Source organism: Mobula hypostoma, chromosome 14 (genome assembly GCF_963921235.1).
Source record: "Mobula hypostoma chromosome 14, sMobHyp1.1, whole genome shotgun sequence".
NCBI lineage: Eukaryota > Metazoa > Chordata > Chondrichthyes > Myliobatiformes > Myliobatidae > Mobula > Mobula hypostoma.
Window position 1 is genome coordinate 1,333,554 of NC_086110.1, and position 12,456 is coordinate 1,346,009.

The 12,456-nt window shown below is 51.1% G+C and overlaps 1 protein-coding gene across 2 annotated transcripts in view; it reads right to left on the reverse strand.

Annotated features, from left to right (window-relative positions):
- Positions 1-12,456, reverse strand: part of dnaaf1 (dynein axonemal assembly factor 1) — a 169,074-nt gene that overhangs the window by 156,045 nt on the left and 573 nt on the right. Inside the window, exon 1 of one of the 2 annotated variants that reach the window (XM_063066577.1) lies at positions 7,827-7,872. The exons of the other annotated variant lie outside the window; for it this stretch is intronic. The gene's annotated coding sequence lies outside the window, so the exon portion shown is untranslated. Of the gene's footprint in view, positions 1-7,826; positions 7,873-12,456 lie in introns of those variants that run through there. 2 annotated transcript variants of the gene reach the window in all.

Below are 12,456 nucleotides of genomic sequence, written 5' to 3' on the forward strand. Positions count from 1 at the left end.
AAAAATGTGGCAGATGGAATATAGTGTTGGGAAATATATGATAATGCATTTTGGTAAAAGGAACAAAAGTGCAGGCTATCATCTTAATGGGGAAAAGAATCCAAACTTCAGTAGTGCAAACGGACTTGGAATTCCTCATGCAAGACTCCCAGAAGGTTAATTTATAGGTTGAGTCAAGCGGAACAGAATATAAAAACAAGGAGATAATGCTGAGGCTTTATAAGACACTAGTCAGGCTGCACGGAGTCGGCGGGAGGAGAGAGCAGCACGCCACGCGTGCGCAGCCCTCCGGTGAAACATGATATCGTATCCGTTAAATAGGGGCCATGGACAATTCTGATTTGATGAAGATGGATGTGAAAGCACAGGGGAACATCTGGAGAAATTTCTGAAACGCTCCTTCGCTGCTGGTGTTACTGAGTGGTCGGGAATCTTCCGGAGGGTAGGCCTCAAAATCCCCGGCTTTGCCTGCTGTTGGCGACCAAGATTGAGGTTGAATCGTTTGGACAGAGATGGCGCTCAGTACTCGGTGTCGGAGAGCTGATTCGGAAGCTCGAAGTTTTCAGATGACTCAGAGACGGATTGTGGTCGGGCATGGCAGGGAGAGTTTTTCTTCCTTCTTCCGTCTGCGTGAGATGTGGGACATTTGAGAGACTTTGAACTTTTACTGTGCTCATGGACTTCTTCATCAATTATGGTGTTGTTGCACTGTTGTAACTATATGTTATAATTATGTGGTTTTGTCAGTTTTTTCAGTCTTGGTCTGTCCTGTGTTTTGTGATATCACACCAGAGGAAATATTGTATCATTTCTTAATGCATGCATTCCTAAATGACAATAAAAGAGGACTGCGTGTCTTCATAATCTAAAAAATACTGTCAACAGTTTTGGGCCCCACATCTCTGAAAGGATGTGTTGTCATTGGACAGAGTCCAGAGGATGTTCACAAGGATGATTCTGGAAATGGAGGGGTTAACATACCAGCAGCTTTGGGCCTGTACTCACCAGAACTGAGAAGAATATGGGAGGGGCGGTGGAATCTCATTGAAACCAATCGAATGTTGAAAGGACTAGATATAGTGGACATAGAGAAGACGTTTCTTATGGTGGATGTGTCAAGAACTAGAGAGCACAGCCTCAAAATAGAGGAGTGACCCTTTAGAACAGAGATAAGAAGGATTTGTTTTAGCCAGAGAGTAATGAATCTATGGAATACTCTGCCACACACAACTGTGGAGGCCAAAACCGTGGGTATATTTAATGCGAAAGTTGATAGTTTCCTGATTGGTCAGGGCATCAAAGGTTATGGTGAAAAGGGAAGTGTATGGGGTTGAATGTGATCTACAATCAGCCATGATGGAATGGTGGTGCAGACTCAATGGTCTGAATGGCCTAATTCTGCTGCTAGTTTTATGGTGTTACTATGGAGAGTCAGCTTGGCTTTGTACAGGACAAGTCATGTCTTACAAACTGGACTGAGTTCATTTTTTGAGATGACAAAGGTGATTAATGACAGTAGGGCAGCACATGTCGACAGCATATATTTCAGTAAGGCATTTGACAAGGTCCCTCATGGTAGGCTGATCCAGAAGGTTAAGATGCATGGTGATTTTGGATTCAGAATTGGCTTACTTATAAAAGATAGTGGGGGTGGGGGGCATGGAGCCATGTTATTCTGACTGGAGGTGAGTTACCCCTGGTATTCTGCAGGGATCAGTGCTGGAGCCTCTGTATATACAAGTGACGTAGCGAAAATGTAGATAGTGAGTTGGTAAGTTATCAGATGACACAGAGATCGATGGAGTTGTGGACACTGTGGAGGGCTGACCAAGAATACAGCAGAATGTAGATAGTTATAGACACGAGGGAACAAATGGCTGACTGAGTTTAATCAGAGCAAGAGTGAGGTGTTACATTTCGGGAGATCAAACCTAACAGGAAATGACAGGATCCTTACAGCATTGCTGTACAGAAGGATCTCGGGGTCCAAGTCCACAGCTCATTGAAAGTGATTATGCAAGTACCTGGACTTTCAGAAAGCCTTTGGTAAAGTCCCACATAGGAGATTAGTGGCACATGGTATTGGGGGCAGAGTACTGACATGGATTGAAAATTGGCTGGCTGACAGAAAACAAAGAGTAGCGATTAACAGGTCCCTTTCGGAATGGCAGGCGGTTACGAGTGGGGTACCGCAGGGTTCAGTGCTGGGACCGCAGCTGTTTACAATATAAATTAATGATTTAGATGAGGGAATTAAAAGTAACATTAGCAAATTTGCCAATAACACAAAGCTGAGTGGCAGTGTGAAATGTGAGGAGGATGTTATGAGAATGCAGGGTGACTTGGACAGGCTGGGTGAGTGGGCAGATGCATGGCAGATGCAGTTTAATGTGGATAAATGTGAGGTTATCCACTTTGGTGGAAAGAACGGGAAGGCAGATTATTATCTAAATGGAGTCAAGTTAGGAAAAGGGGAAGTACAACGAGATCTAGGTGTTCTTGTACATCAGTCACTGAAAGCAAGCATGCAAGTACAGCAAGCAGTGAAGAAAGCTAATGGCATACTGGCCTTCATAAAAAGGGGAATTGAGTATAAAAGCAAAGAGGTCCTTCTGCAGCTGTACAGGGCCGCGATGAGACCACACCTGGAGTACTGTGTGCAGTTTTGGTCTCCAAATTTGAGGAAGGACATTCTTGCTATTGAGGGAGTGCAGCGTAGGTTCACAAGGTTAATTCCCGGGATGGCGGGACTGTCATATGTCGAAAGATTGGAGCGACTGGGCTTGTATACCCTGGAATTTAGAAGGCTGAGAGGGGATCTTATTGAAGCATATAAGATTATTAAGGGATTGGACATGCTGCAGGCAGGAAGCATGTTCCCGCTAATGGGTGAGTCCAGAACCAGAGGCCACAGTTTAAGAATTAGGGGTAGGCCACTTAGAATGGAGTTGAGGAAAAACTTTTTCACCCAGAGAGTGGTGGATATATGGAATGCTCTACCCCAGAAGGCTGTGAAGGCCAAGTCTCTGAATGCTTTCAAAAAAGAGATGGATAGAGCTCTTAAAGATAGTGGAATCAAAGGTTATGGGGATAAGGCAAGAACTGGATACTGATTGTGGATGATCAGCCATGAGCACAGTGAATAGCGGTGTTGGCTCAAAGGGCCGAATGGCCTACTCCTGCACCTATTGTCTATTACCCCAACAGATTCACGGTTGAAATGTCACCTCACCTGGAAGGACTGTTTGGGGCCCTGTAGTGAGGGAGGAGGTGTAGGGGCAGGTTTAGCACTTGTTCCACTTGCAAGGATAAGTGTCGGGAGGGAGATCAGTGGAGATAGATGAATGGACAAGGGAATCATGTAGAGACCAATTCCTGCAGAAAGCAAAAAATAGGGGAGGAAGGGGGAAGGAAAGATGTGCTTAGTGGTGGGATCCCAGATTTTAATTCCACTTTTCAATCCAATATGTCAACCCATAGCCTCCTTTACTGTCGAGACGAGGCCACACTCAGGTTGGAAGAACAACGCTTTGTATTCCACCTCAGCAGCCTCCAATCTGATGGCATGAACATCAACTTCTAGGTAATGTCCCACCCCTTCACCATTCCCCACCCCCTTTTCCCTCTCTCACCTTATCTCCTTGCCTGCCCATCACCTCCCTCTGGTGCTCCACCATCGTCCTCTTTTTCTTTCTTCCATGGCCTTCAGCCTTCTCCTATTAGATTTCCCCCTTCTCCAGCCTGTACCAACTTAGGAGCTCTTCACTTCATCTCTTCCCCCTTCCGCTTTCACCCATCACCTTGTGTTTCTCTCTCCCCTCTCCTACCTTTTAAATCTACTTATCTTTTTTTCTTCAGCCTGAAGGGTCTCGGCCCGAAACGTCGACTGTACTCTTTTCCACAAATGCTGCCTGGCCTGCTGAATTCCTCCAGCATTGTGTGTGTGTTACCACCCGAGGTCTGAGCAATTTCTTTAAAAATTATGAAGCATGAGCTCCCTGCTCTTGCAGTCACTATCCAAACTTCCGAACCACGTTATTCTACCTGCATTGGCACCTTTAAGCTTTGGACGTACTGCAAGGTAGCTCCGTTCTTCAGGACCCCACCGTTCATGCTGTGCGTCCTCACAGCCCCTGCCAGAATGTTCCACCACACATAACTCATTAGGGACTGGCACAACGGGCAGAACTCGCGCTACACCACCAGCCCGAGACAGGGTGACCACCCCAGACCACCAGCCCGAGACAGGGTAACCACCCCAGACCACCAGCCCAAGACAGGGTAACCACCCAGGACCACCAGCCCGAGACACAGGGTAACCACCCCAGACCACCAGCCCGAGACAGGGTAACCACCCCAGACCACCAGCCCCAGACACAGGGTGACCACCCCAGACCACCAGCCCGAGAAACCACCCCAGATGACCAGCCCGAGGCAGGGTAACCACCCCAGACCACCAGCCCGAGACACAGGGTAACCACCCCAGGCCACCAGCCCGACACACAGGGTAGCCACCCCAGACCACCAGCCCGAGACAGGGTAATCACCCCAGACCACCAGTCCGACACACAGGGTAACAACCCCAGACCACCAGCCCGAGACACAGGGTAACCACCACAGACCACCAGCCCGAGACAGGGTAACCACCCCAGACCACCAGCCCGACACACAGGGTAACAACCCCAGACCACCAGCCCGAGACAGGGTAATCACCCCAGACCACCAGTCCGACACACAGGGTAACAACCCCAGACCACCAGCCCGAGACACAGGGTAACCACCCCAGACCAACAGCCCAACACACAGGCTAGCCACCCTAGACCACCAGCCTGAGACACAGGGTAACCACCCCAGGTCAAGACACAGGGTAACCACCCCAGGCCACCAGCCCGAGACACAGGGTAACCACCCCAGACCAACAGACCGAAACACAGGGTAACCACCCCAGACCACCAGACTGAAACAGAGGGTAACCACCCCAGACCACCAGCCCGAGACAGGGTAACCACCCCAGACCACCAGCCCGAGACACAGGGTAACCACCCCAGACCACCAGCCCGACACACAGGGTAACCACCCCAGGCCAAGACACAGGGTAACCACCCCAGACCAACAGTCCGACACACAGGGTAACCACCTCAGACCACCAGACCGAAACACAGGGTAACCACCCCAGACCACCAGCCCGAGACACAGGGCAACCACCCCAGACCACCAGCCCCAGACACAGGGCAGCCACCCCAGACCACCAGACCGAAACACAGGGTAACCACCACGGACCACCAGCCCCAGACACAGGATAACCACCCCAGACCACCAGCCCAAGACACAGGGTAGCCACCCCAGACCACCAGCCCCATACACAGGGTAACCACCCCAGACCACCAGCCCGAGACACAGGGTAACCACCCCAAATCACCAGCCCGAGACACAGGGTAACCACCCCAGACCACCAGCCCGAGACACAGGGTAACCACCCCAGACCAACAGCCCGAGACACAGGGTAACCACCCCAGACCACCAGACCGAAACACAGGGTAACCACCCCAGACCACCAGCCCGAGACACAGGGTAACCACCCCAGACCACCAGCCCGAGACACAGGGTAACCACCCCAGACCACCAGCCCGAGACACAGGGTGACCACCCCAGACCAACAGCCCGAGACACAGGGTGACCACCCCAGACCAACAGCCCGACACACAGGGTGACCACCCCAGACCAACAGCCCGACACACAGGGTAACCACCCCAGGCCACCAGCCCGAGACACAGGGTGACCACCCCAGACCACCAGCCCGAGACACAGGGTGACCACCCCAAACCACCAGCCCGACACACAGGGTAACCACCCCAGACCACCAGCCCGAGACAGGGTAACCACCCCAGACCACCAGCCCGAGACAGGGTGACCACCCCAGACCAACAGCCCGACACACAGGGTAACCACCCCAGACCACCAGCCCGACACACAGGGTAACCACCCCAGACCACCAGCCCGAGACAGGGTAACCACCCCAGACCACCAGCCCGAGACAGGGTGACCACCCCAGACCAACAGCCCGAGACACAGGGTAACCACCCCAGACCACCAGCCCGAGACACAGGGTAACCACCCCAGGCCACCAGCCCGAGACACAGGGTAACCACCCCAGACCACCAGCCCGAGACAGGGTAACCACCCCAGACCAACAGCCCGACACACAGGGTAACCACCCCAGACCAACAGCCCGAGACACAGGGTGACCACCCCAGACCACCAGCCCGACACACAGGGTAACCACCCCAGACCACCAGCCCGAGACAGGGTAACCACCCCAGACCACCAGCCCGAGACAGGGTGACCACCCCAGACCAACAGCCCGAGACACAGGGTAACCACCCCAGACCACCAGCCCGAGACACAGGGTAACCACCCCAGGCCACCAGCCCGAGACACAGGGTAACCACCCCAGACCACCAGCCCGAGACAGGGTAACCACCCCAGACCAACAGCCCGACACACAGGGTAACCACCCCAGACCAACAGCCCGAGACACAGGGTGACCACCCCAGACCACCAGCCCGACACACAGGGTGACCACCCCAGACCACCAGCCCGACACACAGGGTGACCACCCCAGACCACCAGCCCGAGACACAGGGTAACCACCCCAGACCACCAGCCCGAGACACAGGGTAACCACCCCAGGCCACCAGCCCGAGACACAGGGTAACCACCCCAGACCACCAGCCCGAGACAGGGTAACCACCCCAGACCAACAGCCCGACACACAGGGTAACCACCCCAGACCACCAGCCCGAGACACAGGGTGACCACCCCAGACCACCAGCCCGACACACAGGGTAACCACCCCAGACCACCAGCCCGAGACAGGGTAACCACCCCAGACCACCAGCCCGAGACACAGGGTGACCACCCCAGACCACCAGCCCGAGACACAGGGTAACCACCCCAGACCACCAGCCCGAGACAGGGTGACCACCCCAGACCAACAGCCCGAGACACAGGGTAACCACCCCAGACCACCAGCCCGAGACAGGGTGACCACCCCAGACCAACAGCCCGACACACAGGGTAACCACCCCAGACCACCAGCCCGAGACACAGGGTGACCACCCCAGACCACCAGCCCGACACACAGGGTAACCACCCCAGACCACCAGCCCGAGACACAGGGTGACCACCCCAGACCACCAGCCCGACACACAGGGTAACCACCCCAGACCACCAGCCCGAGACACAGGGTAACCACCCCAGGCCACCAGCCCGAGACACAGGGTAACCACCCCAGACCACCAGCCCGAGACAGGGTAACCACCCCAGACCAACAGCCCGACACACAGGGTAACCACCCCAGACCACCAGCCCGAGACACAGGGTGACCACCCCAGACCACCAGCCCGACACACAGGGTAACCACCCCAGACCACCAGCCCGAGACAGGGTAACCACCCCAGACCACCAGCCCGACACACAGGGTAACCACCCCAGACCACCAGCCCGAGACAGGGTAACCACCCCAGACCACCAGCCCGAGACAGGGTGACCACCCCAGACCAACAGCCCGAGACACAGGGTGACCACCCCAGACCACCAGCCCGACACACAGGGTAACCACCCCAGACCACCAGCCCGAGACAGGGTAACCACCCCAGACCACCAGCCCGAGACAGGGTGACCACCCCAGACCAACAGCCCGACACACAGGGTAACCACCCCAGACCACCAGCCCGAGACAGGGTAACCACCCCAGACCACCAGCCCGAGACACAGGGTAACCACCCCAGACCACCAGCTGCTGACAGACGCGACACCTTAGTTACCTCCTCCGTCCCGGTCCCGGTCCCGCGGCCTGCAGTTACCGGGGCAACGCAACTCACAACAACCGCGATGAGTTGCAGCGCGAAATCCCGCGAGATTCCGGCGGAGCACGAGCGATAGACTGCACGTCAATCACCACGTTCCGAGCCCCGCCTTCCCCAGACCGAGGTCGGACACCCGAGCCGAGCCGAGCGGAGCCGAGCCTAACCGAGCGGAGCCGAGCCGAGCCGCACGGTTTCCCACTCAACGCTCCGCACCCCGAGCTCCGCAACTGAACAGCCCAACACACATGGTATTAGGTTGAATTGACAGCTTGTTTGGAGCAGAATTCCGCCACCATGGTCTGATTTATTAACCCTCTCAACCCCATTCTTCTGCCCATAACCTTTAATACCCTTACTAATCAAAAACCTATCAACCTCCGTTTTAAATTTACTCAACGACTTGGCCTCTCCAGCTGGTCTGTGGCAATGATTTCCTCAGATTCACCACCCTCTAGCTAAAGAAATTCTTCTTCGTCTTTGGTCTGAGGGATATCCTAGTATTCTGAGGCTATGCCCTCTGGTCCTAGACTCCCTCGCGTCCACTCTGTTTAGCTCTTTCAATAGGTTTCAATGAGATTCTCACCCCCTCCAGCGAGTACAGGTCCAGAACAAACACACCTCATACGCTAACCCTTTCATTATTGGGATCATTCTGGTGAACCTCCTCTGGACCCTCTCAAATCCTGTCTGTGATCCATTGGGAGAGAAGCACAGAAATGAACCATTTTCGCCCACTTTGTCCCTACCTACTGTAATTTCTATAATAACCCATTCGCTCACATTAAGCCCCTATCATTCTACTCCTTTCTCCTGTCTTATGGTCTTACTCCTTTTAAATGTTGTAATTATAGCCACATGATGCAGATCATTCCATATACCCCCACCTTCTTTTGTATGAAAAACCTACTCCACAAATAGCCTTTAAATTTCTCTCCTCTCATAAACCCGTGCCTATTAAATCTGTGACACCATCTTTTCAGCCAACTGCCACAACGTTCACGGAGGTTGCAGCCCTAGTAACGAACACAGCAGCACCCATGTAAAATTTGCCATCAACGGGGGCGGTCTTAGAAACATACAAAACCTACAGCACAATACAGGCCCTCCAGCCCACAAAGCTGTGCTGAATATGTCCTTACCTGAGAAATTACCTAGAGTTCCCCATAACCCTCTATTTTTCTGAGCTCCATATACCTGTCCAGGAGTCCCTTAAAAGACCTTATCATATCCGCCTCCACCAGAATCGCCAGCAGCCTATTCCACACACTCACCACTCTGTGTAAAAAAAACTAACCCCTGATATCTCCTCTGTACCTACTTCCAAGCACATTAAAACTGTGCCCTCTCATGCTAGCCATTTCAGCCCTGGGAAAAAGCCTCTGACTATCCTAATGATCAATGTCTCTCATCATCTTATACACCTCTATCAGGTCACCACTCATCCTCCGTCACTCCAAGGGGAAAAAAAAGCGGAGTTCACTCAACCTATACTCATAAGGCATGCTCCCCAATCCAGGCAACATCCTTGTAAATCTCCTCTGCACCCTTTTTGAGGTTTCTACATCCTTCCTATTGGGAGGCAACCAGACCTGAGCACAGTACTCCAAGTGCAGTCTGACCAGGGTCCGATATAGCTGCAACATTACCTTTCAGCTCCTAAACTCAATCCCACGATTGATGAAGGCCAATGCACCGTATGCCTTCTTGACCAGAGTCAACCTGCGCAGCAACCTTGAGTGTCCTATGGATTGGACCCCAAGATCCCTCTGATCCTCCACACTGCCAAAAGTCTTATTATTAATACTATATTTGTCATCATACTTGACCTACCAAAATAAACCACCTCACATTTACAGTGGCATGCAAAAGTTTGGGCACCCCTGCTCAAAATTTCTGTTACTGTGTATGGCTAAGCGAGTAAAAGATGACCTGATTTCCAAAAGGCATAAAGTTAAAGATGACACATTTCTTTAATATTTTAAGCAAGAAAACCTTTTTATTTCCATCTTTTTCAGTTTCAAAATAACAAAAAAGGAAAAGGGCCCAAAGCAAAAGTTTGGGCACCCTGCGTGGCAGTACTTAGTAACACCCCCTTTGGCAAGTATCACAGCTTGTAAACACTTTCTGTAGCCAGCTAAGAGTCTTTCAATTCTTGTTTGGGGGATTTTCACCCATTCTTCATTGCAAAAGGCTTCTAGTTCTGTGAGATTCTTGGGCCATCTTACATGCACTGTAAGATTCTCGATGATGTTTAGGTCGGGGGACTGTGAGGGCCATGGCAAAACCTTCAGCTTGCACCTCTTGAGGTAGTCCATTGTGGATTTTGAGGTGTGTTTAGGTTCATCATCCTGTTGTAGAAGCCATCCTCTTTTCATCTTCGGCTTTTTTACAGACGGTGTGATATTTGCTTCCAGAATTTGCTGGTATTTAATTGAATTCATTCTTCCCTCTAGTGTCTGTGCGAGGAGTGGTGCCCCACACAGACTTCCAATCTGCGCCTTGTAAAGCATGAAAATGCCCGACGCAGGCCTCTCGTGGTCTGAGTCGATATTCCCTCCCCCGTACCAGTGAAATGTTCCCTGTGCCACTGGCTGCAACACAAGCCCAAAGCATGATCGATCCAACCCCGTGCTTAACCATTGGAGAGGTGTTCTTTTCATAAAATTCTGCACCCTTTCTTCTCCAAACATACCTTTGCTCATTGCGGCCAAAAAGTTCTATTTTAACTTCATCAGTCCACAGGACTTGTTTCCAAAATGCATCAGGCTTGTTTAGATGTTCCTTTGCAAACTTCTGACACTGAATTTTGGCCAAAATTTCCAAAAGCTCCTGCACATCCTATTACTTAATATTTACATGCTCAAGCTTTTCAGTCCGCTGTAAGTTATCCCTACAATCCCTAAGATCCTTTCCCGTAGTGAATACTGAAGCAAAGTACTCATTAAGTACCTCTGCTATCTCCTCCAGTTTTATACACACTTTTCCATTGTCACACTTGATTGGTCCTATTCTCTCACATCTTATCCTCTTGCTCTTCACATACTTGTAGAATGCCTTAGGGTTTTCCTATATCCTGTCCACCACGGCCTTCTCATGGCCCCTTCTGGCTCTCCTAATTTCTTTCTTGAGCTCCTTCCTGCTAGCCTTATAATCTTCTAGCTCTCTATCATTACATAGCTTTTTGAACCTTTTATAAGCTCTTCTTTTCTTCTTGACTAGATTTACAACAGCCTTTGTACACCACGGTTCCTGTACCCAACCATCCTTTCCCTGTCTCATTGGAACGTACCTATGTAGATCTCTACGCAAATATCCCCTGAATATTTGCCACATTTCTTCCATACATTTCTGAGAACATCCATTTCCAATTTATGCTTCCAAGTTCCTGCCTGATAGTCTCATATTTCCTCTTACTCCAATTAAACACTTTCCTAACTTGTCTGTTCCTATCCCTCTCCAATGCTATGGTAAAGGAGATAGAATTGTGATCACTATCTCCAAAATGCTCTCCCACTGAGAGACCTGACACCTGACCAGGTTCATTTCCCAATACCAGATCAAGTACAGCCTCTCCTCTTGTAGGCTTATCTACATATTGTGTCAAACACACCTAACAAACTCCACTCTGTCTAAACCCCTCGCTCTAGGGACATGCCAATTGACATTTGGGAAACTAAAATTTCTCACCATGACAACCCTGTTATTATTACACCTTTCCAGAATGTCTCCCTATCTCCTCCTCAATATCCCTGTTACTATTGGGTGGTCTATAAAAAACACCCAGTAGAGTTATTGACCCCCTCCTGTTCCTAACTTCCACCCACAGAGACTCCGTAGACTATCCCTCCATGTCTTCCTCCTTTTCTACAGCCGTGACCAACAGTGCCACACCCCCAACTCTTTTACCTCCCTCCCCTGTCCTTCCTGAAACATCTAAATTCTGGCACTCGAAGTAACCATTCCTGCCCGAGCCACCCAAGTCTCTGTAATGGCCACAACATCATAGCTCCAAGTACTGATCCATAAGCTCATCCACTTTGTTCATAATACTCCTTGCATTAAAATAGACACATGTCAATCCATTGGTCTGAGTGCGTCCGTTCTCTATCACCTGCCTAACCTCCCTCTCGCACTGTCTACAAGCTTTCTCTATTTGTGAGCCAATCGCCTCTTCCTCCACCTCTTCAGTTTGGTTCCCAAACCCCAGCAATTCTAGTTTAAATTCTCCCCAATAGTCTTAGCAAACCTCCCCACCCAGGATATTGGTCCCCCTCACATTCAAGTACAACCCGTCCTTTTTGTACAGGTCGCTCCTGCCCCCAAAGAGGTCACAAGATCACAAGACAAAGGAGCGGAAGTAGGCCATTCGGCCCATCAAGTCTGCTCTGAAGCTCCTCCATGAGCTAAACTATTCACCCATCTAGTTCCAATTTCCGGCTTTTTCCCCATATCGCTTGATACCGTGACTAATTAGATACCTGTCAATCTCCTCCTTAAACACCCTCAATGATCGGGCCTCCACAGCTGTATGTGGCAACAAATTCCACAAATCCACGACCCTCTGGCTAAAAAAATTTCTACTCATCTC